The sequence below is a fragment of the Nomascus leucogenys genome, chromosome 13 (assembly GCF_006542625.1).
Source record: "Nomascus leucogenys isolate Asia chromosome 13, Asia_NLE_v1, whole genome shotgun sequence".
In the NCBI taxonomy this organism is placed as follows: domain Eukaryota; kingdom Metazoa; phylum Chordata; class Mammalia; order Primates; family Hylobatidae; genus Nomascus; species Nomascus leucogenys.
In genome coordinates this window covers 5,812,187-5,836,646 of record NC_044393.1, presented here as the reverse complement: position 1 = coordinate 5,836,646, position 24,460 = coordinate 5,812,187, and the positions used below count along the sequence as shown (strand labels likewise).

Here is a 24,460-nt window from a genome sequence, read left to right as displayed (position 1 = left end):
GATTCAGTTCCTTCAGTAAATACTGTAAAGGCTTATTCAGGCAACTATTTCTTCTTGAGTAAGTTTTGGTAGTTTGTGTCCCTCAAGGAATTTGTTCATTGTATCTCTGTTTTTTTAATTTATTGGCATAAAGTTGTTTATAATATCCACTTCTTATCCTTTTAATGTTTTGGGATCTGTAGCAATACCCCCCCCTTCCATTTTTGATAGTGCTGATTTGAGCCTTCTCACTTCTTTTCCTGAACTATCCAGCTATAAGTTTATCAATTTTATTCATTTTCTCAAAGAACCAGTTTTTGTTATCTGAGCATTTAGAACTGTAAATTTCCCTTTACGTGCTGGTTTAGGTGAATTTCACAGATTTTGATATGTTGTGTTTTCATTTTCATTTAGTTGCACCTATCATTTCTCTTGTGACTTCTTTGAGCATTGGTGTCTTAGAAATATATTTTCTAATTTCCAATTCTTTGGGTATTTTCCAGAAATTTTTCAAGTATCAATTTCTAGTTTATATCTATTGCAGGTACAGGCGCGGTGGTTCACACCTGTAATCCTAGCACTTTGGGAGGCCAAAGCGGGTGGATCACTTGAGGTCAGGAGTTCAAGACCAGCCTGGCCAACAAGGTGAAACCCCGTCTCTGCTAAAAAATACAAAAATTGGCCGGGCGCAGTGGCTCATGCCTGTAATCCCAGCACTTTGGGAGGCCGAGGTGGGTAGATGATGGGGTCAACAGATCGAGACCATCCTGGCCAACATGGTGAAACCCTGCATCTACTAAAAATACAAAAATTAGTTGCACATGGTGGCGCGTACCTGTAATCCCAGCTATTCAGGAGGCTGAGGCAAGAGAATCGCTTGAACCCTGGAGGCAGAGGTTGAGTGAGCCCAAGACCATGCCACTGCACTCCAGCCTGGTGACAGAGCAAGACTCCATCTCAAAAAAAATAAAATAAAATACAAAAATTAGCTGGGCATGGTGGTAGGCACCTGTAATCCCAGCTACTCAGGAGGCTGAGGCAGGAGAATTGCTTGAACCCAGGAGGTGGAGGTTGCAGTGAGCCGAGATGGCACCACTGCACTCCTGCCTGAATGACAGAGTGAGAACTCCGTGTCAAAAAAAAAAAAAAAAATCTATTGTCGTCAGAGAACATACTCAGTATTATTTCAAACCTTTTACATCTCACATTTGTTTCCTAGCCTAAGATGTGGTCTGTCTTTGTGAATGTTCCATGTGCACTAGTAGAGAATGTGCATTCTGCTACTGATGTGTGGAGTATTCTATAAATGTTAATTAGCTCATTTATAGCACTGCTCCTATCTCCAGTGTTTTTACTTTTTTCTCTTATTTTGCAGTAAAAGAGTATTTGAAGCAGCCCTAATGAAAGATTTGTCTATTTCTGTTTTTAATCAGGTTTTGCTTCATGTTTCGAAGCTTTTTATTGAGTGTATATGCAAGTAGCATTGTTTTTATATATTATTTTTATATAACATGCATGTCATATGTATTATATATTATATGTGTGTTATATATCATATATATGAATTATATATCTCTTAAATGTATCTGTGTTATATATACATAAACAGAGACAAGGTCTTGCTCTGTCTGCCAGGCTAGAGTGCAGTGGTGCAATCACAACTCACTGCAGCCTCAACTTCCCAGACTCAAGTGATCCTCCTACCTCAGCCTCCTGAATAATAGGACCATAGGTGTACTCACCACATCTGGCTAATTTTTTTCATTTTTTGTAGAGCTGGGGTCACTTTGCTGCCCAGGCTGGTCTCAAACTCCTGGGCTCAAACCATCCTCCTGCCGTGGCCTCCCAAAGAGCTGGGATTACAGGCATGAGCCACCTCACCAGGCGTCATTGTTAGATTTTCTTGATGACCCTTTTACCATCATGAAATGTCTCTCTTTTGTCCCTGGTAAGAGTGCCGTTCTGAATTCTACTTAGTCTGATATTAATTTAAGCTCTTCGGCATTCTATTTGAATATCCCTTCCCATGCATTTACATTTAACCTATTTATAGCTGTATTTTTCAAGTGGCTTTCTTGCAGATAGAATTATAGGCTCTGCTTTTATATCTAATCAGACAGTCTCTGCCTTTTAATTATTTAGACCTCTACTGTCTAGTACAGTTGCCACTAGCCACATGTTAAAATTAAAAATTCAAATCTTCAGTCATATCAGCTACATTTCAATCCTCATAACAAATTTCTGTTGTATAGCACTGACTTAGATCATTTTTATTTATTATGACTGTCAATATTACTTGGTTTAAAACTACCATCTTGCTTTATTTTTCTCTTGGCCCCACGTTAATGATTCCATTTTATTTCCACTATTATCTTGTTTACCTCTTTGTTTTTATTATTTTAATGATTTGCTACAGTTTATAATATCCTTCTTTGATATCTCAGTCTGTGTTCAAATAATAACAGTTTCACATATAAGAACCTTGCAAGAGTGTCCTTCCGTTTCCCTTCTCCCAGGCTTTGTGCTGCTGTTGTCATGTTTTACTTCTACATGTTATGAAATCACAACACACTTATTTTTTTGCGTTAAATAGTGACCTTTCAAAGAGACCATTAGTCTTTTTTTCTATCCTTGTGCTAATATCACGATTTCTAATTTTTGTATCATACTAAGTCTTACTGTCCAGTGGTGCGAATTTTCTGTGTTGTTCTTCAGCAATGTCTTGGCTGTTCTTGACCTGTTTCAATATAAACATTAAAATCATCTTGTCCTTCTTCACGCACGCCGACACGCTAATCCCTACTGTGTTTTTGATTGGCATTGTGTTGAATTTATAAATTGATCTGGAGAGAAATGATATCTTTATAATACTGAATCTTCTAATATATGAACATGGATTACCCTTTCATATATATTAGGATTCTTGAGTTTCTCTCAGTGTTTTTTTCTACTTCTCCGTGTTATGGACTTGGACATCTTTCCAAGGGGTTTGATATGTTTAGTGCAGTTTTATGCTGTTAATATGGTAAATGGCATTGTTTTGAAATTTTCATTTTCTTTTTATTTGTTGATTATATACAGAAATACGACTTTTAAAAATTGAGGTTATATCCAGTAACCTTGCTGAATTTATTGATTAATTTATAGAGCTTATCTCTATACATTATTTTATGTGTTCTCTGTGTACTTTTATATCACCTGGGAATTAGATTTTTTAATCTTTATTCTAATTCTTAAACATTTTACTTATTCTATGAGATAAGGTAGGATCTCTAGTTCAATGTTCAATAGAAATGGTAATAATAGGTATTATCCTAATCTTAGGGGGTAGCTTCTACCAGCATACCATTATGTTTGCTATAGGTTTTTTTGTACCTATTCCTATCACATTACAAACATGCCCTTTTTTTTTCTTTTTTTTTTTTTTTAAGAGAGACAGTGTCGCCAGGCGCAGTGGCTCACGCCTGTAATTCTGTAATTCCAGCACTTTGGGAGGCCGAGGTGGGCGGATCACGAGGTCAGGAGATCGAGACCATCCTGGCTAACACGGTGAAACCCCATCTCTACTAAAAATACAAAAAAAATTTAGCTGGGCACGGTGGCAGGTACCTGTAGTCCCAGCTACTGGGGAGGCTGAGACAGGAGAATGGCGTGAACCCGGGAGGCGGAGCTTGCAGTGAGCCAAGATAGCGCCACTGCAGTCCGGCCTGGGCGAAAGAGCGAGACTCCATCTCAAAAAAAAAAAAAAAAAAAAAGAGACACAGTGTCACTATGTTGTTCGGGATAGATTTGAACACCTGGGCTCAAGTGATCCTCCTGCCTCAGCCTCCAGAGTAGCTGGGAGGACTGTAGATTCACACCACCATGCCCAGCAGAAGCACTCTTATTTTGTTTGCTGGGATCTTTGATTTTTTTTTAACATGGATAATGTTGACTTTATCAAAATATTTTTCTACATGTATTTGTCTAATCACATAATTATACTCTTTTATGTTACTGTGGTAAATTATATCATTAAATTTTCATGGAATAAATACACTTCTGTCAGGACATGTTATTTTTATTAAATACATATCACTGGCTTTAGTTATTATTTTTTAGAATTTTTATGTATGTTTATAAATGGAGACTATCATATAAATACTTTTTTATAATGTGCATGTCAGATTTGGCATCAGTGCTATGCTTGCCTGATAAAACTGGTTGAGAAACTTATGTGGAAGAGACTGTATAAAATTGCTCTTATTCCTTCCTTTAGTGATGAGTAAAATTCATCAGTGTTGCCATCTGGACTTCAAGTTCTTCTTGTATGATAGTCTGATTAAAGAGTCAGTTTCTTTCATAGTTGTAAGGTTGTTGATACTCAGATTTTCTATTTCTTCTTGTATTGGTTTTAATACATTGGGGCTTTTTTTAAGGATTTTGACTCTTTCATATACGTTTTCCAATTTATTGACGTAAAGATGTTAAGATTCTATACTGAGACCCCGTTTTCATTTCTGATATTAGTTTTGCCTTTGATCAACTCTATGATATGTCTCTTCCCTGTTTCACTAATTTCTACTCCCATCTTTATTATTTTTGTCCTTATTCAATATGCTGTTCCTTTTCTAACTTCTTGAGATAGACAGTTGTCACTGATTTTCAGTCCTCCTCGGTTGTATTCCTTGTATCTTAAAACTTTAGGCCAGGCACAGTGGCTCACGCCTGTAATCCCAGCACTTTGGGAGGCCGAGGTGGGCAGATCATGAGGTCAAGAGATCAAGACCATCCTGGCCAACATTGTGAAACCCCATGTCAACTAAAAATACAAAAATTAGCTGGGCATGGTGACACATGCCTGTAGCCCCACCTACTCAGGAGGCTGAGGCAGGGGAATCGCTTGAACCCGGGAGTTGGAGGTTGCAGTGAGCCAAGATCGCACCACTGTACTCCAGCCTGGTGACAGAGCGAGACTCCATCTCAAAAAAAAAAAAAAAAAAAACAAACAAACAACTTTAGGCCAGGCCCGGTGGCTCACGCCTGTAATCCCAGCACTTTGGGAGGCCAAGGCGGGCAGATCACGAGGTCAGGATATCAAGACCATCCTGGCCAACATGGTGAAATCTCATCTCTACTAAAAATACAAAAATTAGCTGGATGTGGTGGCGCGCGCTCCTGTAGTCCCAGCTGCTCAGGAGGCTGAGGCTGGAGAATCACTTAAACCTGGGAGTCGGAGGTTGCAGTGAGCCAAGATCACACCACTGCACTCCAGCCTGGTGACAGAGCGAGACTCCATCTCAAAAAAAAAAAAAAAACTTTAGGCCAGGCGCAGTGGCTTACACCTGTAATCCCAGCACTTTGGAAGGCCCAGGCGGGCGGATCACAAGGTCAGGAGATCGAGGCCATCCTGGCCAACATGGTGAAACCCTGTCTCTACCAAAAATACAAAAATTAGCTGGGTGTGGTGGTGCATGCCTGTAATCCCAGCTACTGGGGAGGCTGAGGCAGGAGAATCACTTGAACCCAGGAGGCGGAGGTTGCAGTGAGCCGAGATTGCGCCACTGCACTCCAGCCTGGGTGAGAGAGTGAGACTCCATCTCAAAAAAAAACAAAAAACTTGACTGTGGCTTTTGCTGGATCCAACAAGTTTTTTTTATAGATCATTTCATCATCATTCAGTTCAGAATAATTTCCAGTTTCTATTTTGATTTTATCTTTGATCTAAATGCCTTTTCTATGTATGTCTCTCAGTTTCCAAACGGGGATATCTTCTAGTTAACTTTTCGTTAATGATTATTGGCATAATTGTTTTGAGGTGAGAGAACATATTTTGTATGATATACATCCTTGGAAGTCTGGTACTGTTTGCTATGTGGATCAGCACGTAGTCCATCTTGGTAAATGTTCCATGTTTATTTGAAAAGGTTGTATTCTCTACAACTGTTAGTACTGTGTTCTCTGAAAGGAATTAGGTCGAGTTTACTAATCATGTTCATTTTTTCTGTTGTCTTTGCTGGGTTTTTGGCCTACCTGCCTTTATAAGTTACTAAGACGAATGAGTTAAAATCTGTCACTATGGTTGTAAATTTATTTCTCCTTTTCATTCTATCACTTTTGCTTTATTTTGCACCTACATTCCATACATACAGATTTAAAATTTAATATCTTACTGATAAAGCAAACCTTGTAACATTGTGAAATATATTCTTTAGTTCTAGGAATGTGTTTTGCCTTGTCAGCGTTTGCATAGTGGATCTTTTTCCCGTTTTTTTTTTTTTAAAACTTTCTGTATGTTTATATTTAAGGTAGATCTCTTGTAAGCAGCTTATGATTTGATTTTGATAACATAGATTCCATATAAATACCACCCACCTTAATCAAAAAGCAGAAATTTGCATTGCCTCAGAAAGTTCCCTCTGGGAATCATACTCTCCATAAGCAACCACCATTGCTTATGGGGAGTTGATTTTAATCAATATAGATAAATTTCCCTATTCTTGAATTTTACATAAATGCAATAACACAGTATATAATCTTTGGTGTCTTGATTTCTTTTTCATGAAATAATGTTTTGCGGATTTAACCTTGTTGCATGTCCCAGAGTTTTGTTTTGTTTTGTTTTTTATTGAACTGAGGAATGATATTCTCTTATATGGATAGACCATAATTTGTCTATTCCTCCCCCTAGTTTGGGACATCCAAGTTCCAGTTTTTGACTATTATGAATATACATGCTATGAACATTCTTTTACAGGTTTTTTTTGTGGACATAGGTTTTCATTTCCCTTGGGAACTAGAGTAGAATTGATAGTTGGTAGGGTAGATGCTTCTATAACTTAATATGAAGTTACCAAACTTGTCCAAATGAAGTTACCAAACAGTTGTTCATAATGACTGGGCCATTTGCCCTCCTGCTGGCAAGTCCCCACCCATATTTGGTACTGTCTTTTCAGTTATTCTACTGGGTATAAAATGGTATCTTATTGTGATTTTAATTTGCATTTCTCAGATAACTAATTTTAAGTATCCTCACAAGTGCTTGTTTGTCCTTCATATGTCTTATGAAGTCACCATTTAAGTCCTTTGCTCATTTTTAATTTTTTTGTCTTATCTCTTAATGTAAATGTTTAATATATTCTTTATATACTCTTGTTAAATATATTTATTGTGAATATTTTCTTCCATGTTATGGTTTGTCTTTTCATTTTCTTAGTGATGTCTTCTGATGAAGTTTTAATGTTAATGAAGCCCATGTTATTTTGTCTTTGATTTATGCCTTTTTTGTTCTCCCAGAGTAATTTCTGTCTGCCCTAAGGCCTCAAAGATATTCTCCTGCATTTTCTTCTAGGATCTTCGTAATTTTAACTTTATGTGTAGTTCTTTAATCCATCTCAAATTAATTTTTTTGTATTGTGGGAGGTAGAGGTAAGGTTCATTATTTTCCCATGTGTTTATCCAGTTATCTTAGCATTATTTGTTAAAAAAAAAAAAAAAAATTTCCTATTGAATAGCCTGGCACTTTAAACAAAAATTATAATATTGAGGCCAGGCATGGTGGCTCACATTTGTAATCTCAGCACTTTGGGAGGCCAAGATGGGAGAATTGCTTGAGCCCAGGAGTTCAAGAGCCAACTGGGCAACATAACAAAACCCTGTCTCAAAAATTGAAAAAAATATATATATATTTAATATTGAGACTTTGATCCATGAGCATAGTATATCTCTCTTCATTTACTTAGAACTTCTTTAATTTCACCCTGCATTGTTGTGTAGTTTTTAATGTAGAAGTCTTAAGAGTGTATTTGTTAAATTTTTTCTAAATATTTCATGTTTTCTTAGCTAGTATAAATGGAATTGTATTTTTTCATTTTTGTTTATAATTGTTACCCATGTGTAGAAATACCACTGATTTTTCTTTATTAAACTTGTATACTTTAATCCTATTAAATTCATTATTAGTTCTAGTAGCTTGTCTTGTAGACTCCTTAGTATTATTTACATACACAATCATGTATGAAAATAAAGGCTGACTTCTTCCTTTCCTTCTAGTTTTTTCCATGCCTTGTTGCACAGGCTAAGACCTCTGTTACCATACTGAATAAGTGGTGAGAGCCAACATCCTTACCTTTTCCCAGTGTTAGGGGGAAAACATTCAGTATTGTACTAGTAAGTTTGATGTTAGTTATCGTTTGCCCATTTTTAGGATGAGAAAGTTTTCTTGTGTTTCTGGTTTGCTGAGAGTTTTTATCAAGAATGGGTCTTGTGGCCGGGCACAGTGGTTTATACCTGTAATCCTAACACTCTGGAAGGCCAATGTGGGAGGAACGCTTGAGACCAGTGTGGGCAATATAGTGAGACCCTGTCTCCAAAAAAACAAAAAAATTGAATGGGTCTTGAATTTTGTCTTGATATTTTTTGCGTCTATTTAGATTATTTTGTTTTTCTCTTATGTTAATATGGTGGGTTACCGTATTAAATATTGCTAAGTAACAAATCGTCCCAGTATTTACCTGTCTGAAACAACAAACATTTGTTATCTCACATTTTCTGTGTATCAAGAATCCAAGTGGCCTAGTTCATATGGTTCTGGCCCGCTCTCATGGTGTTGCAATCAAGATGTCAGGCAGGGCTGCAGTTATCTGAAGGATCCTCTTCCAGCAAGGCTCACTCACATGGCTGTTGGCTGGAGGCCTCAGTTCCACAGTTCTTTGCCCTTTGAGCCTCACCATAGGGCTGCTTGAGTATCCTCACAACAAAGTAGCTAACTTTCCACAGAGCAAATGATTCAAGAGAAAGAGCGAGGAAGAATCTGCAGTGCCCCTTATGACCTACTTTTGGGAGTCATCTACCATGGCTTCTGTTCAGAAGGGAGTTACTAAACCAATCCCAAACTCAAGGGAGTAGGGAATAAGCTCCATGCTTGAAAGTAAGAGTATCCAAAAAAAGAGTGAATTACATTAATTGAATTTCCAAAGTTTAACTTATTTTATAGCATTATCTGTATCTAATCATGAGTAAACATCAGATAAACTCACATTGATAAACGTTTGACAAAACAACTGGCTTACAATCTCCAAAAGTCTCAAGGTCTAAAAAGTCAAAGAGAGACTGAGAAACTGATCCAGATAGAAGGAAGCTATAAAGAGTCATAACAATTAAACGCAACATGTGCTTTTGAACTGGATGTTTTGCCAAAGGGATATTTTCAGGACAATTGGCAGAACTCAAATGGGTTCTGAGGAATAGGTCGTAGTAATATGTCAATGTTAAGTTCACAGTTTTGATGATCTTACTCTGCTTACATAAGAAAATAATCTTGATTGTAATTAATCTACACTAACATTCAAAGGCACTAGGCAACTCACTTTCAAATGGATAAATCCTATACCTACAACTTTTCTCAACTATTTGCGAAAAAGATGTTATATATATTTTTTGAGACAAGGTCTCACTTTGTTGCCCGGGCTGGAGTGCAGTGGTGTGATCGATCACAGCTCACTGTAGTCACAACCTCCCGTGCTCAAGCGATCCTCCCACCTCAGCCTCCCAAGTAGCTAAGACTACAGGTGCTCACCAACACACATGGCTAAATTTTTTTTATTTTTTGTAGAGACCGGGTCTGGCTATGTTGCCCAGGCTGGTCTCGAACTCCTGGACTCGCAATCCTCCTGCCTTGGCCTCTCAGATTGGGTTACAGGTGTGAACCAGTGGCCAGCTACATTCTTTATATTGTACTTGCAAGTTTTCTGAAGTTGGAGATTATTTCAAATTTTAAAAATGATGGCTATTTTACTGTATTTCCCCGCCCCCCCCCACCCCCCACAATGTCATTAAAAGACAACTGGCTATTTGAGGTTTAAAAAAAGATGGTAACATTGTGCTGTGGATGTCCTCTTCACAGGATCTAGGATTTCCCGAACCAGCCCCAGTTCGCTTTTTCTCCCTACATAGGTAGTCTTTACTTTAGTCAGGCTTTGATACACCACTCTGGGCACCATGGCTCCCTTCCACCTTCCATACTCAAGAATACCTACCTGCTTGGCCTACCTACTAGCAACTTTTGGACTAAATAATTGTTCAAAAAAAAGACCAGGAAGAAAGGAGGAAGAGCAAAAGTAGTTTTATTTTACACACATATTAGCATTACCATTGCTCTTCATTCCTTCCTGTAGAATTGAGTTTTCATCTGATGACGTTTACTGACAGTCTAAAGAATTTCTTTGAGCATTTCGTGTATTCAGGGCTGGTGACAAGATTGCCTCGGTATTTGTTTATCTAGGGTAATGTCTGCATTGCATATTTCCATTTTTTTTTTTTTTTTTTTGAGGCGGAGCCTCGCCGTGTCACCCAGGCTGGAGTGCAATGGCGCTATCTCGGCTCACTGCAAGCTCCCCCTCCTGGGTTCACGCCGTTCTCCTGCCTCAGCCTCCTGAGTAGCTGGGACTACAGGCACCTGCCACCATGCCCAGCTAATTTTTTGTATTTTCAGTAGAGACGGGGTTTCACCATGTTAGCCAGGATGGTCTCGACCTCCTGACCTCGTGATCTGCCTGCCTCGGCCTCCCAAAGTGCTGGGATTACAGGCGTGAGCCACCGCGCCTGGCTGCATACTCACTTTTGAGGTATGTTTTTGCTAGATGTAGATTTCAGATTTTTTTTCTTTCAGCACTTTACTGTGTCATTCTGTTTTATCCTGGCCTTCGTTGTTTTTGTTGAGTGGCCTGTCATCCTCCTTCACATTGTTACCCTATATGTAATACCTTTTCATTCTCTGGCTGCTCTTAAGACCTGTTCTTTATCTTTTGTTTTCAGTAATTTACTTTAATATGCTAAATGTGTAATATACTCTGGGTTCACTGAGTTTCTTAGATCTGAAATTTGATTATTTTTACAAAATTTGGGACATTTGCAGCCAAATTGTTTTAAGTATCTGTTCTGCACCATTCTCTTGGTCCTCTTATGGGATTCCAATTGTATGTATGTTAAACTGCTAGATATTATACCACAGGCCATGGAGGCTCTGAGTTTGTTTTCTTTTCACTACCCCCATCTTTTTCTCTCTATTCTTACGATCACATAATTTCTCTTGATCTGTCTTTATCTTCAGTTGATTCCTCTACAGTGTCTCCAAAGCTGTTGACCCTCTTTAGTCATGGGTTTCACATCCAGGGGTTCCACCAACCACAGATTGAAAGTATCTAGGGGGGAAGAGTCTGTATATGTACTAAACATGTACTAAACGTATACAGACTTTTTTTTTCTTGTCATTATTCCCTGAATGATAAAACAACTATTTACATAGCATTTACAGTGTATTAGGTATTGTAAGTAATCTAGAGAATACTTAAAGTATATGAGAGGATACATGTAGGTTATATGCAAATGCTATATCATTTTATATAACAGTTGTGAGTATTTGCAAATTTTTATTCATGAGGGGTCCTGAAACCAGTCCCCTGCAGATACTGAAGGATGACTATTCTGTTCAGTATATCTAATATTTTTCCCCCAGTATTTAGATACTGTCCTTAATTCTAGAATTTTCATTTGGTTCTTTTATATATTTTACATGCATAGCTCCCCCATCTGCTCACTCAATATGACTTTCTTTAAGTCTAGATTATATTTATAGTAGCTGTTTTTAACATCTGTATCTGCTCATTCCAGCATCTGGATCATCTCAGCATCTGTTACATCTACTGTTTTTTTTCTCTTGACCTTGGGTCACATTTTCTTTGATTATCTGGTAGTTTTTTATTTTGTACTGGACACTGCAGGAGATACACTGCAAAGATTTTAGATTTTCGTATCTTCCACTGAAGAGTGCTGTTTTGTTTTAACGGAATGTTAAATTATGGGCTAATCATCTTGAACTTGTGGAAGCTTCATCTTAACACTTTGTTCAGACGGTTGTGTTGGGATGTTGCCTTATGACAAATCCTTATTCTTGGGACACTATCTTTGCTTCTGAGATATGGCCTACCTCATTATCATTCAGGGTGTCCAGTGAGCCTCTGGATTGGCAGGATTTAAACTCCCAACTTTTCTCCCCTACAGTTGGAAACAGCTAAAATCTCTGCTCAGCTCTTTTTTTGGCCTTCCAGCTGTTGCTGTCCATTAGACTCCTTGGCATCTCCCCAGTTGCATGTGCAATTATAGGAGTCAGCTGTGGCTCTGAGAGGAGTCTGTGTATGGATTTGCAGCTCCTTCTTTTCCAGAACATTCCCTCTCTATTTCCAGCCACACTGGCAGCCCTGAACCTCATCCTCTGTCACTTCCAGCCAGCGCTGGTGGTTTGTCCTCACCTTGATTTTTTATCACTTTCTTCCTCTCTCTTACTACATTTCACCCACATGGCCCTTCTTTTCAAACATTTGATAGTCTCTCCCAACTCAGGGTCTCTGTATTTACTGTTTCCTCTTTTTGAAATGTTCTCCCCGCTCTAAATATTGGAATGGTTGGATCTTCTTACCTTTTAGGGTTCCTCCAAGTTTTTATTATCATCCTATCTCAAATTACCACTCCAGTCACTATCACACGGTGTTTTTTTAATCTTCGTAGTAAATATTAAAATCTATTTGTTTATTTATTGTCGGTTCCTGCCACTTGAATATAAGCTGTATGAGAAGAGGAACCTTATCTGAAATGACCACAGACAGCTGTATCCTCAGCCCACAATAGACGCTCAATAAAAAATTATTATTGAAGATTTTCATAATCGTATACATTTGTCTCTATTTAACCAATCTGTTATTGACCGTTCTCTTATCAGCTTTTACCCCCATTATTCCATTGAAACACCATTGTTATAGAGTTTGACTAAATATAAGCCACAAATATAATTCGCTTTTTATTGTATTTGCCCTCTAGAAGTATTTGGCATTATCTTGACTTTTTTTTTTTAATCCTCTTGTTTCCTGGGATACGGTTCTGGTTCTCGTTTCTACCTCTTGGGGCTTCCTCCTTCTTGTGTTTCTTGGCTTCAGTGTCCACCCCTAAAACGTCAAAACACTGAGAATTTCTTGCGTAGTCTGTGCCTCTTCCTAGGTGATTTCATTCACACTCACCACTTTGATGGCCACCTTTCTCCAGTGACTCCAGGTGACTGGTATTTAAACAGACACCTGGAACTCCACATATCTACCACTGAACTCCTCTTTCTCCTCGGTCATCCCCAGGTACCTTGTTCTGCCTTGCCATAAGGGAGCATTTAACAAGTCCTTCATACAACCACTATAAACAACTTAGCAAAAATTATCAAATATAAGTGGTAATGATAATGATGGGCATATTATATCCTTTAAATGTAATAACTCAGTCCTTTAAACAATCCACTATGCTTTCCAACTCATAAAAAGTCACAAGAGACCGTCATTCTCACCCAAACAGCCAAAACAAGCAAGATAAGTTTTTAAAAGCCCATTAGGCAGCTGAGCACACAAAGAAACCTAAATAAACTAAACTTCAATAAGTGATAGACCATTCAGAAGAGAGCCATAGCTGCTCTCATCCTCTATTGAAACAGAGGGACAGGGAAACTTTGCTATAGATGGGAACAGTTGGGCTCTTAATTGTGGAGACTTGAAGTGGGGCAGGTGAGCTCAGAGCAAACTTTCCACAGGAATTTCTACTTTTGCTGGGCATAGGGTGACAGCAGCCAAGGTGCAAGAATCCATGGGTGGAGCTGCAATGCAAAGGAATCTCTTAAAAATCTTGATCCATTTCACTCTGCTGTGTCCAGTCATCTTATAAAATGTCCATATAAAGTCAGATAAGTAGCAAGTATCCAAACTGAAACGCAAAGAGAAGAGAAAGATTTTTTTTTTAAAAGACATCCAAAATCTGTAAGGTGCTGTCAGTTTCACAATTGGCTTCCCTGAAAGGAGAAGGACAAAGGAAAAAAATAATTCAAGAGATAAAAGGTAGGAGCTTTCCACAATTAATGGAAGTGATCAGCGTATAAATCTGATAATTTCTGCAAACTCTCATCAGGATAAATACAAAACAAACCACAACTCCACAACCTAGGTATATCGTAGTCAAACTGCGGACAACCAGAAATAAAGAGCAGATCTTAAAAACATCAGAAGAGGGATAAAAAACGTGTTATATACAGGAGGACGGTGATAATAATTATCTCTGACTTTTCAGCACAAACAGTGGAGGTCAGAGTATAATGATACAGCATCTTTAACATAGTTTAAAATATATATATATAGGTGGGGTGTGGTGGCTCACACCTGTAATCCCAGTACTTCTGGAGGCCAAGGCAAGTGGATCACCTGAGGTCAGGAGTTCAAGACCCAGCCTGGCCAGTATGGCAAAACCCTGTCTCTACTAAAAATACAAAAATTAGCAGGGTATGGTGGCGGGTACCTGTAATGCCAGCTACTTGGGTGGCGGAGGCAGGAGAATCACTTGAACCCAGGAGGCGGAGGTTGCAGTGAGCAAGATCATGCCATTGCACTCCAGCCTGGGCGACAGAGTGAGACTCCATCATAAATAAATAAATAAATAAATCCTGCCAGCTAATTCTGTATCCAGCAATAATTAATTAATTAAACCTGCCAACTAATCTGTATCCAGCAAAAACTTTCTTCAAAAATAAACGTGAATGAAGACATTTTCAGACAAAAGCTGAATTTGTCTACAGTAGGCCCGTATCAAGAAATAGTAACAGGAGCCTGTTTCATCCAGCTAAAAAAACACTATTGGCTTTAAATATATATGTAACAATTATATTGTTTGTTTGTAACATATGAAGAAGTTAAGTAACAGGCAACAGGAGCACAATGGATGGGAGGGGAATATATGAATATGTGGAATTCAGCTGGCAGAGTCTTACATTATTCATGAAATAGTATAATATCATTTGGAAGTAGATTGAAATTTAAAGATGCATACTGTAATCTCTAGAGAAACTATTGAAAAAATAGTGACACACAGAGAGGTATAGCTAAAAATCCAATACAAGAAATAAAATTGAGGGCCCAGCGCCATGGCTCACACGTATAATCCCAGTGCTTTGGGAGGCCAAGTTAAGGGATGATTGCTTGAGGCCAGGCGTTCAAGACCAGCTTAGGCAGCATAGCGAGACCCTCTCTCTACAAGAAAATGAAAAAATTAGCTGGATTTTATGAGCCACACCTTTAGTCCTAGCTACTTGGGAGACTGAGGTGGGAGGATTGCTTGAGCCAGGAGTTCAAGGCTACTGTGAGCCATTATTGTGCCATTATACTTTAAAAAAAAATTTTTTTTGGCCAGGCGCAGTGGCTCACACCTGTAATCACAGCACTTTGGGAGGCCGAGGCAGGTGGATCACCTGAGGTCAGGAGTTTGAGACCACCCTGACCAACATGGTGAAACCACGTCTCTACTAAAAATACAAAAAAAACATTAGCTGGGTGTGGTGGCAGGTGCCTGTAATCCCAACTACTTGGGAGGCTGAGGCATGAGAATCGCTTGAACCTGGGAGGTGGAGATTGCAGTAAGCAGAGGTGGCACCACTGTACTGCAGCCTGGGCAACAAGAGTGAAACTCCATCTCGAAAGAAAAAAAAAATCTTTTTTTTAAGAAGCTGAATACTGCCCTCCATATTTGATCTATCCAAAGAAGATAGAAAAAGAAGAGCAGAGAAACGAATACCAAAATGGGGAACATTAAACCTGCCATATAAGTAATTATATGGACTGTAAGTTTTCTTATTTTGAGCTTTTTTTTTTCTTTTTTTTAAATTACAGACTTCATGTTTTGCCTGGGATAGGGACAATAGTTAACTGGAAATGGGCATGAGGAAACCTTCTGGTCATTGGAGATGTCATGCATCTTATTCTGAGCAGTAGTTACACAAGAATATTTTGTATGGACTCTGTGATGTAAAATATATCACAATGTCTGTGAATATAATGTCTGACAATTTTACTGTGTTTACCAACTTTGTACTTTTTTTTTTTTTTTTTGGCCTTATTGTATTGGCTAGACCCTGTAGTCCAATGTTGAATCGAAGTGTATGAGTAGACATCCATACCCTGTTGTTAGGGAATAGTTAAAATTAAAAGAGTAACCAAATGTTGGCAAGAATATGGAATAACTAGAACTCCACAAATTTCTAATAAAAGTATAAATGGTTTAACTACTTTGGAGAACTCTTTTTATGTTTACAAAAACACTTGTACAAAAATGTTTCTAGCAGCCTTGTTCATTATATCCAAAAACTTGAAACAACTTAAATCTCTCAACATAAGAATGGGCAAAGTGCGATATAGTCACGCAATTGAATACCATCCGGCAATAAAAAACACTGTAGATGAATTTCAAAACCATTGTTACATGAAAGAAGCTAGACACAATAGAGTACATATTTTATGATTCCATTTATTTGAAATCCAAGGACAGTTAAGCCTCATCTCTGAAGTGGAAGTCAGAAACGGCTTGTGTGGGATGGGGACACTCTTAGTATGCTGTTATGCCGTCACCTCATTCCCTTTGCCTCAGCAGTTCTCATTCTAGGTCTTTGTCATACAGATAAACTCACATCATTTCTAAACCGATTAATAATTCTCCAAGGTTAACACTTGCAGCATTGTTTATGAGTGGGGGTCTGATTATATCCATCATGGTGCAGGTCCTCAATATAATAAAGGAAAAAAGCCATCTTCAGAAAACTTGATATACTTAGGTTGGATGATCTCCTAGGTATAGGATAGAGAAAAAAAATCAAAGGTACGTAGTATGTATTGCCATCTGTGTTTAAAAATAAAAGAGGATACAGGGGAAACTGTATATGCATGTGCTTTATCTAAACCTAATGTATTTCCGAAAGGAGGTCTAAGAAACTGCTAAGATCAAACTTCCAGGGAGAGGAATTCAATGGCTGGAAAAGGAAGGTGGGAGATGTTTGGGTCTATCCTTGTTTTGTACGTTTTGAATATTGAAACATATGAATGTATTACCTATTTTAAAAATTAAAGAATACAGTTACAGTTTGGAAATAACTGAAATAGTTCATCACACACAGAGTTGTCTGAACTGACAGCAGCCTGCTACGTAGACTTGCTGAGAACTCTCCCTTTCCCTTACCCCAGTTGATACCTTGTGGATTTTGTATGTTAGTCTTAAGTTGTCCCTTTTGTCCCTTCCTGCCCATCCTATCTTTGTCCAGGATCATTTCCATGGGCCACTTAGCTTGCTTCCCCTCCTTGCTGTTTGTTTTCTTTATTTCTTTCTTTCTTTCTTTGTTTTTGAGACAGTCTCTCCTTCTGTTGCCCAGGCTGGAGTGCAGTGGCGCGATCTCAGCTCACTGCAACCTCCGCCTCCTGGGTTCAAGTGATTCTCCTGCCTCAGCCTCCTAAGTAGCTGGAATTATAGGCGCCCACCACCACGTCCAGCTATTTTTTTTGTATTATTAGTAGAGACGGGGTTTCACCATGTTGGCCAGGCTGTTTTCGAATTCCTGACCTCAAGTGATCCACTCGCCTTGGCCTTCCAAAGTACTGGGATTACAGGCATGAGCCACCGCGCTCGGCTGCTGGTTTTTTTTCAATCATCCAGCCCAAAATGTCAGCCTTGCTGTTCTTTTTGACCCACTTCCCTTCGTCTTGTCTGTGCCCTCCCAGCGCTTACTATTCCCCAGTTTTTGCCTACATCATCTGTCTCTACTTCTGTCCTGGAGGATCCTTAAAAGTAGAGACTTTAAGGATACTGCCTGGAATCTGGGGGGACAAAAAGTATTTTATTGTCTCTTGGGAAAAATAAAACTAGTTCATGAAACTGGTAGGTTTTAAATTGTACCAATATTGTTGCTTAGGGAAGGCTCAGTTTTAAAAAAGAGAGTGATTTTTTGAAATATTCAGTAGTAATTCAAACAAAGCAACATAATGCAAATGGTACACAGAAATGTACCATTTTTTGAATATTTTTAGAATATCTCTGAAATATTCACTAGTAATACAAATGGAGCAGCATAAATGGGGTGGTGGAGCTCTGGCCTCCAGGAGATGCTGGCTTACAAGGAGCGGGGCCTCACACCAAGGAGGCACTTGTTACCAACCTTCACCTGCCTGGAGCCTTCTATGTGGTCACCTAACTGCACTCTGCCCACCCCACCCTCCAGGTCTAACCCTGCAGAGCAGCCAGGCTGCTGCTTGACATTCACGATTCTCTACTTTGATTCCTGCCATTGCTCTTCATGGAATGGGACTCACCTGGGGGTCCTCGCCCATCTTCTCCCTCAACTTTCTGGCTCAGCCCCATACTTCACCTCTTCTCTGAAGGCTTCCCTGATGCATTTGTTTCCTCTTGCTGCTTTAACACATCACAGCAAACTGAGCAGCTTTAAAAAACACACATTTACTCTTTTATAGTTCTGAAGGTAAGAAGTCCAAAGTCAGTTTCACAGGATTAAAGTCGAAGTATTGACAGAACTGGTCCTTCTGGAAATTCTGAGGGGGGGAATTCATTTCCATACCTTTTTCAGCTTCTAGCAACTGCCTTGGCTTGTGGCCCCTTCTTCCATCTTCAAGGCCCATCATTCTCTTCTCCATTTCCATTTTCAGATCACCTTCTCTTCTGGCTCTCACTCCTCCTGGTCCCACCTGAGTAATACAGGGTCCTCTCCCCATCACAAGATCCTTAATTTAATCACATCGGGCAGGTCTCATTTGCCATGTAAGGGAATCTGTTCATGGGTTCTGAGGTTAGGATGCAGATCCTAGGATGCCATCACCATTCTCCTGCTCACACTCTGTCCGTTCTTCACTTACCTCATAGGATAATTACCTGGTAATTATCTATTCACCTGACCAGTACCCCCGATGTAAGCCACTTGAGGGCTGTGATGGGCTCTTTCTCATCTTTCCTGCCTGGTGTTCCTGCCATGTGGTAGAAGTCCAGGTGTTTGAAGGAGTGAACAGATTGCCCAGTACAAATAGCACTGTAGTTCAGAGCACAAACTTGAGGTTCGACTGCCTGGCTGTGGATCCTAACTGCACCTCTCACCAGCCCTGTCTATTCTGTGTCCCATCTGCAAAATGGTGATGAAGAATAAAACCCAGCCTGGAGCCCACAGTAGAGGGGTTCAGTTGGGTCACATGTGAAATCATTAGAAGAGTGTCTAACAATAAAGTCAAGACAGTTTGGTCATTGTTGTTGATTTTGTTTTTGATGTGAAATGGTATATGTTATGTAAATTATTATTGACGAGTTTAGGAAAGGATAGGCTTTTTGCTATTTAGTTTGTTTGTTTATTTTTATTTATTTTATTATTTTTTTTTTTTGAGACGGATCTCGCTCTGTCGCCCAGACTGGAGTGCAATGGCGCAATCTCGGCTCACTGCATCCTCCACCTCCTGGGTTCAAGTGATTCTCCTGCCTCAGCCTCCTGAGTAGCTGGGATTGCAGGGACCTGCCACCACACCCGGTTAATTTTTGTATTTTTAGTAGAGACGAGGTTTCACCATGTTGGTCAAACTGGTCTTGAACTCCTGACCTCAGGTGATCAGCCCGCCTCAGCCTCTCAAAGTGCTGGGATTACAGGCATGAGCCACCGTGCCCAGCCTGTTTAAAGAAATCTTTTCCTTGATTTTAAATATTTTCCAGAAAGTTTTTAGACTGTATGATGAACATGTAGAAGGTGATAAAGGATTTGCTTAGGATGACCGTGAACCTGTGGAACAGTCCGTTGTGCACCACTCTGCTTTAAGTGGGTATCGACTGCTTGGGAGAGATTACTGTGCAGAGTTAATCCTTAGATCTCATTAGCCTAAGAGATGGTGGAGATTCAAGAAAAGATTAAAGGTGTGTGTGACTATGGAATGCACATAATATTTCACTGAATTTATGGATACACTTGAGACTTCCAGCTTTTTGAAGCCACTCTAACATAAGCCAAATGTGCCCTTAAATTCGGCTAACCCTCACTGAGGACCCATCAAGTTCTTTGCACTATTCTAACAGAGATAACTTTGTGAAGGTCCCTTGATACCTCTGTTAGAGGAACTTCTAGATGTCATGTGCCTTTGGTCTTTTTATGTCTCAATCTTGGTATTCAGTGGTGTTTCCATCAGTATACATAATCCAGAGATCCAAGGGTTTTTTGCATGAGATTTCTAGTTTTGAGAAGTGAGAATCCTTTGTTAATTGTAAAATGTGCTGGATTGTTCATCCTCGGGAGGCACTGTATGCCATTATGGAGATGACAGCATCCCATATGCCATGCAAAGAAAAGGGTTTGCAGTAAAGAGAGGTGCTGGAATGTGATGTCAGAGCACACCTATGTTCCAGGAGAGCTAAACAAGTCTACTGCAGTTAAAGAAAAGAAATGTTTGAAATGCCTTGCAGCAAGTATTTTCATTGAGAGCACGTACTCTGACCAAAGATCGTGACTACTTGGTGTGCATGAAGAAAGTCATATTTTTAGAATGCCATGAAGAATGGAGAAGTATATGAAAGGCATTCTACCTTTAGGAAATAATGCTAGTAGGGATTTCAGATTAAAGACATAATAAGATCTGCCTAGGCAGAGTGAAGAGAGACGGTTTAGTAGTGAAAAATAAGGTTATCAGACAAGTAAATGGCAGGCTGGAAAATAAAAATGTATCATTTGAATGGCAGGGAGCCATTGCCAGTTTTTCAAAAAGCAAGATATTGAAGTTATCATACCCTCTGCATCATTTAACTTGATTGTTGAAGGAGTGATCCTAGTGATCCTAGAGTTCTAGTGACAGTGGGAGGGAAAAATTGTAGTAGTCCCACTCGAAGATTAGGGTCCAATTTATGAATTTATTTCAGGGATTGAGGTTCAAGTGTAGATTAAATATAAAATGAAGAACCAGACAGCTCTACTTCAAAATTGGATGCAAGTAACAAAGGACAAAGAATAGTTGCAGACTCGTTTCTGTTCTGTGGAAGGCAGACATAACGTTCGGTGATTGAGATCTTGGAATTTGCGGTGATTTGTGGGGGTAGAGTGGAAATAAAGCCCTATTTTCACCATGTTGGGCAGGAAGGGTGATGAAGTATCTAAATTGTGTAGTTAAACTAAAATCAAGCAGATTTGGAAAAGTGCTGTTCTCAACAGATAAACGTGACCATAGGAAGGAATCCATTGTTGAGTCCTGCAGGAGGCCTTCTGCCTTGGGGCCAGCCCAGAGCTCGGGAGGAGCCACAGACAACCACCCCCTCCAATGTCTCACCCTGAATCCAGGTGTTACTACTACGGAAAAGAATCCAATCCTAATGCTGAGGAGGAAGTGGTTCTTACAGATGTGATAGGCCAAGATTTTAACCTCTTAGAAATCAACAGAGATGCATCGTGGGGTTGAGGGGAGAAAGGTTGGCCACTTGAGCTGTGATGTGGGATTAGGAAAAAACTTCTGATTCAAACGTGAATGAGCAGGAAAGAGACACCCCCTCCTTCCAAAAAACGATATGACTTCTTTCTTAGCAGAATTCCAGAGCTCTGAGTGAGAGAGGAACACAGCAACTCTTTGCTATAACTCCTGGATTTTGCTGGTTGCCTGTGGGCTAGAAGGAGTTGGAGCTGGTGGCTTGGCAGAAGGCAGGAAGGACACTGCTTGGGCATACTCAGCCCTGCGCTGGTTTGAACCACTTCCCGCATACCCTAAAGGCCACACACCTTGCTACGGTTGCAGAGCCCAGGTCTGCTCTAATCTCAACGTTTTACCTGCATTTCAATAGTACTTCTCACTTCATGCTTCAGGAAGTGCTTGGCCAAGACACCCTAGATCTCTTGGCATAATAGCCACCTAGCTTGTAGGCTACATGATAAATGTTTTGTTGGAGTTCTAGGATAGCAAGGAGATGGAGAGATGAGGAAGATACCCCTATTACAGAGGAAGAGTTACAGCGAGGCCCCTGCACTCAAAGAACTTAAAATTCTCATGAGTGAGTCAGACATTGAACAGGCAAACTTTAAAAAGAAAAAGACATAAATGAACTACTCAGATGTTGTGAAAGGTGCTCTAAAGACAAAGTGCAGTGGTGAGTTGGGTGGGAGGCTGCCTGGTGGGGTAGATGGCACAGGTGTCTATGGTCATTAACATTTAAGCTGAGACCCAAACGGTGGGGAGCATCTGGCCAGGGGAGAGCCAGTGGGAAAACATCCTAGGTAGAGGAGCAGTCAGTGGTCAGTGGGAAGGTGGACGCAGGGACAATTGAAAAGATTTGAGACTTGAGGAGACCAGTTTGATGACTGCAGTGGCCAAGGCAGGATGTGTTGGGGGGTCATGAACCAGGGCAGCATTGACACATGATCCAAAGAAAAGACATCTCTGACTCAGCGAAAGTCAGAAAAATGGAAGTCACAGCAAGTATGAGTGGAATTTCGTCTGTTCTCTAGTTGGAAGTGTTGACTGGGGAGCGGTTGAGAGTCTTGGGGCTTATCACCTTTTTTCTCTGAGAAGGCTGAAACAAGCTGTTGTCCTGAAGAGACAGGTAGCTGGAAGTGGTAGAGAACTGGAAAGGAGGAGAGAGAATGTGGGATAATTGCTGTAGAATGGAAGAAGGCCTAAGAGCCATGCCCAGCAGACAAAGCATAGAATCTTCATGCCCGTCCACGTAGTTTTGTAATTTTTCTTCCAGCGAGGCCACCACCCAACCATTGGGTAGAGGAAGCAGGTGGAGAGGCTGTTGGGGCTTTTCTGGGTGGTTGAGACAAGACAAGCAAGGAGGCTAGAGAACTGGTGGTGTGGGCAAGTGATACTGGTGATCAATGGACTGGAAGCCAACAACAGAGACTTAGACCCAAGAAGGGAGCTTGAGGTACAAGAAAACTTCAGGGTAGACAGGAAGGAGGCATGGTGAAAGTGATGAGAGGGGAGAGTAGAAGGGTGGTCCAGGGTCAGACAGCGAGTTAGATTTAATCCTTCAGGGCACTTTCATTACATCATAGCTGCCATTTTGTCTTTTATCTGACTCAGTAATAAGTCAGTAATAAGTAATGTTTTCATTAAGGTAAATGCTTGGCAGGTAGGTTAAACTTCATTGAGTCCCAATCCTGTCATAATTATTGTGTATACCTTTCTCAGCTTTTTGTCTACTTGAAATATATTTCTTCTTTCGTCCTTTGAGCAGCCAAAATGGAAGTGTTGGATGTGTTGGCTCTGTTGGTAGGCTCCTTTTGAATGCCTGTTGTCACTCATAAATGTAACACCACAACCATAATTGATGGAGAGTTGAGTTGCAAGCTTTTAGGACTAATTGCAAAGTCTAAACTAAAACATTTCCTGGAGCTGCCTTTAAATAATAATAATAATACCTTGTATAGATATAGTGCTTTACAATTTACAGAGCACTTCCACATACATCATCTCATTTAATCTTCACAATAAACAATGCTTTTTGAATGCTTAGATCTTCCCTAAGTGAGAAACCATGTTGTACATCCTGATTTAATCATGGTGAGTCGCCAAAAGTTCTTGATACAATAACCATTTATGAGTACCTTCTGTGTACAAAGCACTTTACTAAGGATACCAAGGGGTAAATTTTCAGTAAATAAATATCCAATAAGTAGTACCTATCAGTAAATATGATCTTGCCTCCTAATTTACCTTCCCTTCCTAGTCACAGTCACTATTTTGGAGGCTACTTGCCATGCCATAAATTTATATAATTATTGCCAGGAATTCATTGTATCAGAGTTGAAGTTTTAAAACTAAGGATTCTCATACTTGTCTAAGCTCATGATTCATCAGAAAGTCATCCTGTCTATTTTAACTTGCACTTTTCTTGAAGATTATTACTTGAATCTCAATAAAAATATTTCAAGGCCTCAGCATATCTGAAAATGCCAGCCATTGAGTTCAATGTCCTGATTGGAGTGATTTGGGTACAACTTGGCCAAAAAACAAAGGTACAATTTGGCAAAAAAAAAAAAAAAAGTATAACTTTGTACTTGGTTCCAGAAGGCTTATTATTGATTAGAAAAGAAGACACACCCATCTCTGGGCTCTACTGGCCAAACTGGGATGCTTTGAGGAGACTGGAAGACAAAGGACTTTCTGGGAGGCTGCCCTCTGGGTGAGGGGGGAATGGAAGGTAGTATTGGAGCTGGGCCCAATCCCAGGGCAAGAATCCTGAACCTGTGTCCTGGAGTCCCCCAAGTGTCCAGGCGTGTCTTCTGGGCCACCATGGCTCTTAGAGGATACACAGACTTTGAGGTCTCACTCAAGATCCTCCAAATGTAGAACCCCCAAAATAGTAGGAACCCTGCCATCAGAGTGCCCTGGGCAGAGTAGCTCCCTGAAAGTGAGCGGTGTGACCTGCAAACCATGATTCCTTCTCCCATCCGGATGAATGAGGCTTGGGGCTGGATGAGGCCCCAAGGTGTGATGTTGAACTTCAGCTGAGAAACCCGTTTTGTTGATGAAATGCAGGTGGTCCTCGGGCGCTGATGATGAATCGGGTCCCCAATGATGAATCGGGTCCCCTTGGTGCAGCCGTTACTTCTCCAGCCATCTTCCTGCTCCTTGTTCGACAC

General features: G+C 39.9%; 1 protein-coding gene across 1 annotated transcript in view; it reads left to right on the top strand.

The window, feature by feature from the left end:
- RAB22A (RAB22A, member RAS oncogene family) overlaps positions 1-24,460 on the top strand; it is a 53,838-nt gene that overhangs the window by 10,958 nt on the left and 18,420 nt on the right. The window lies entirely within an intron of this gene.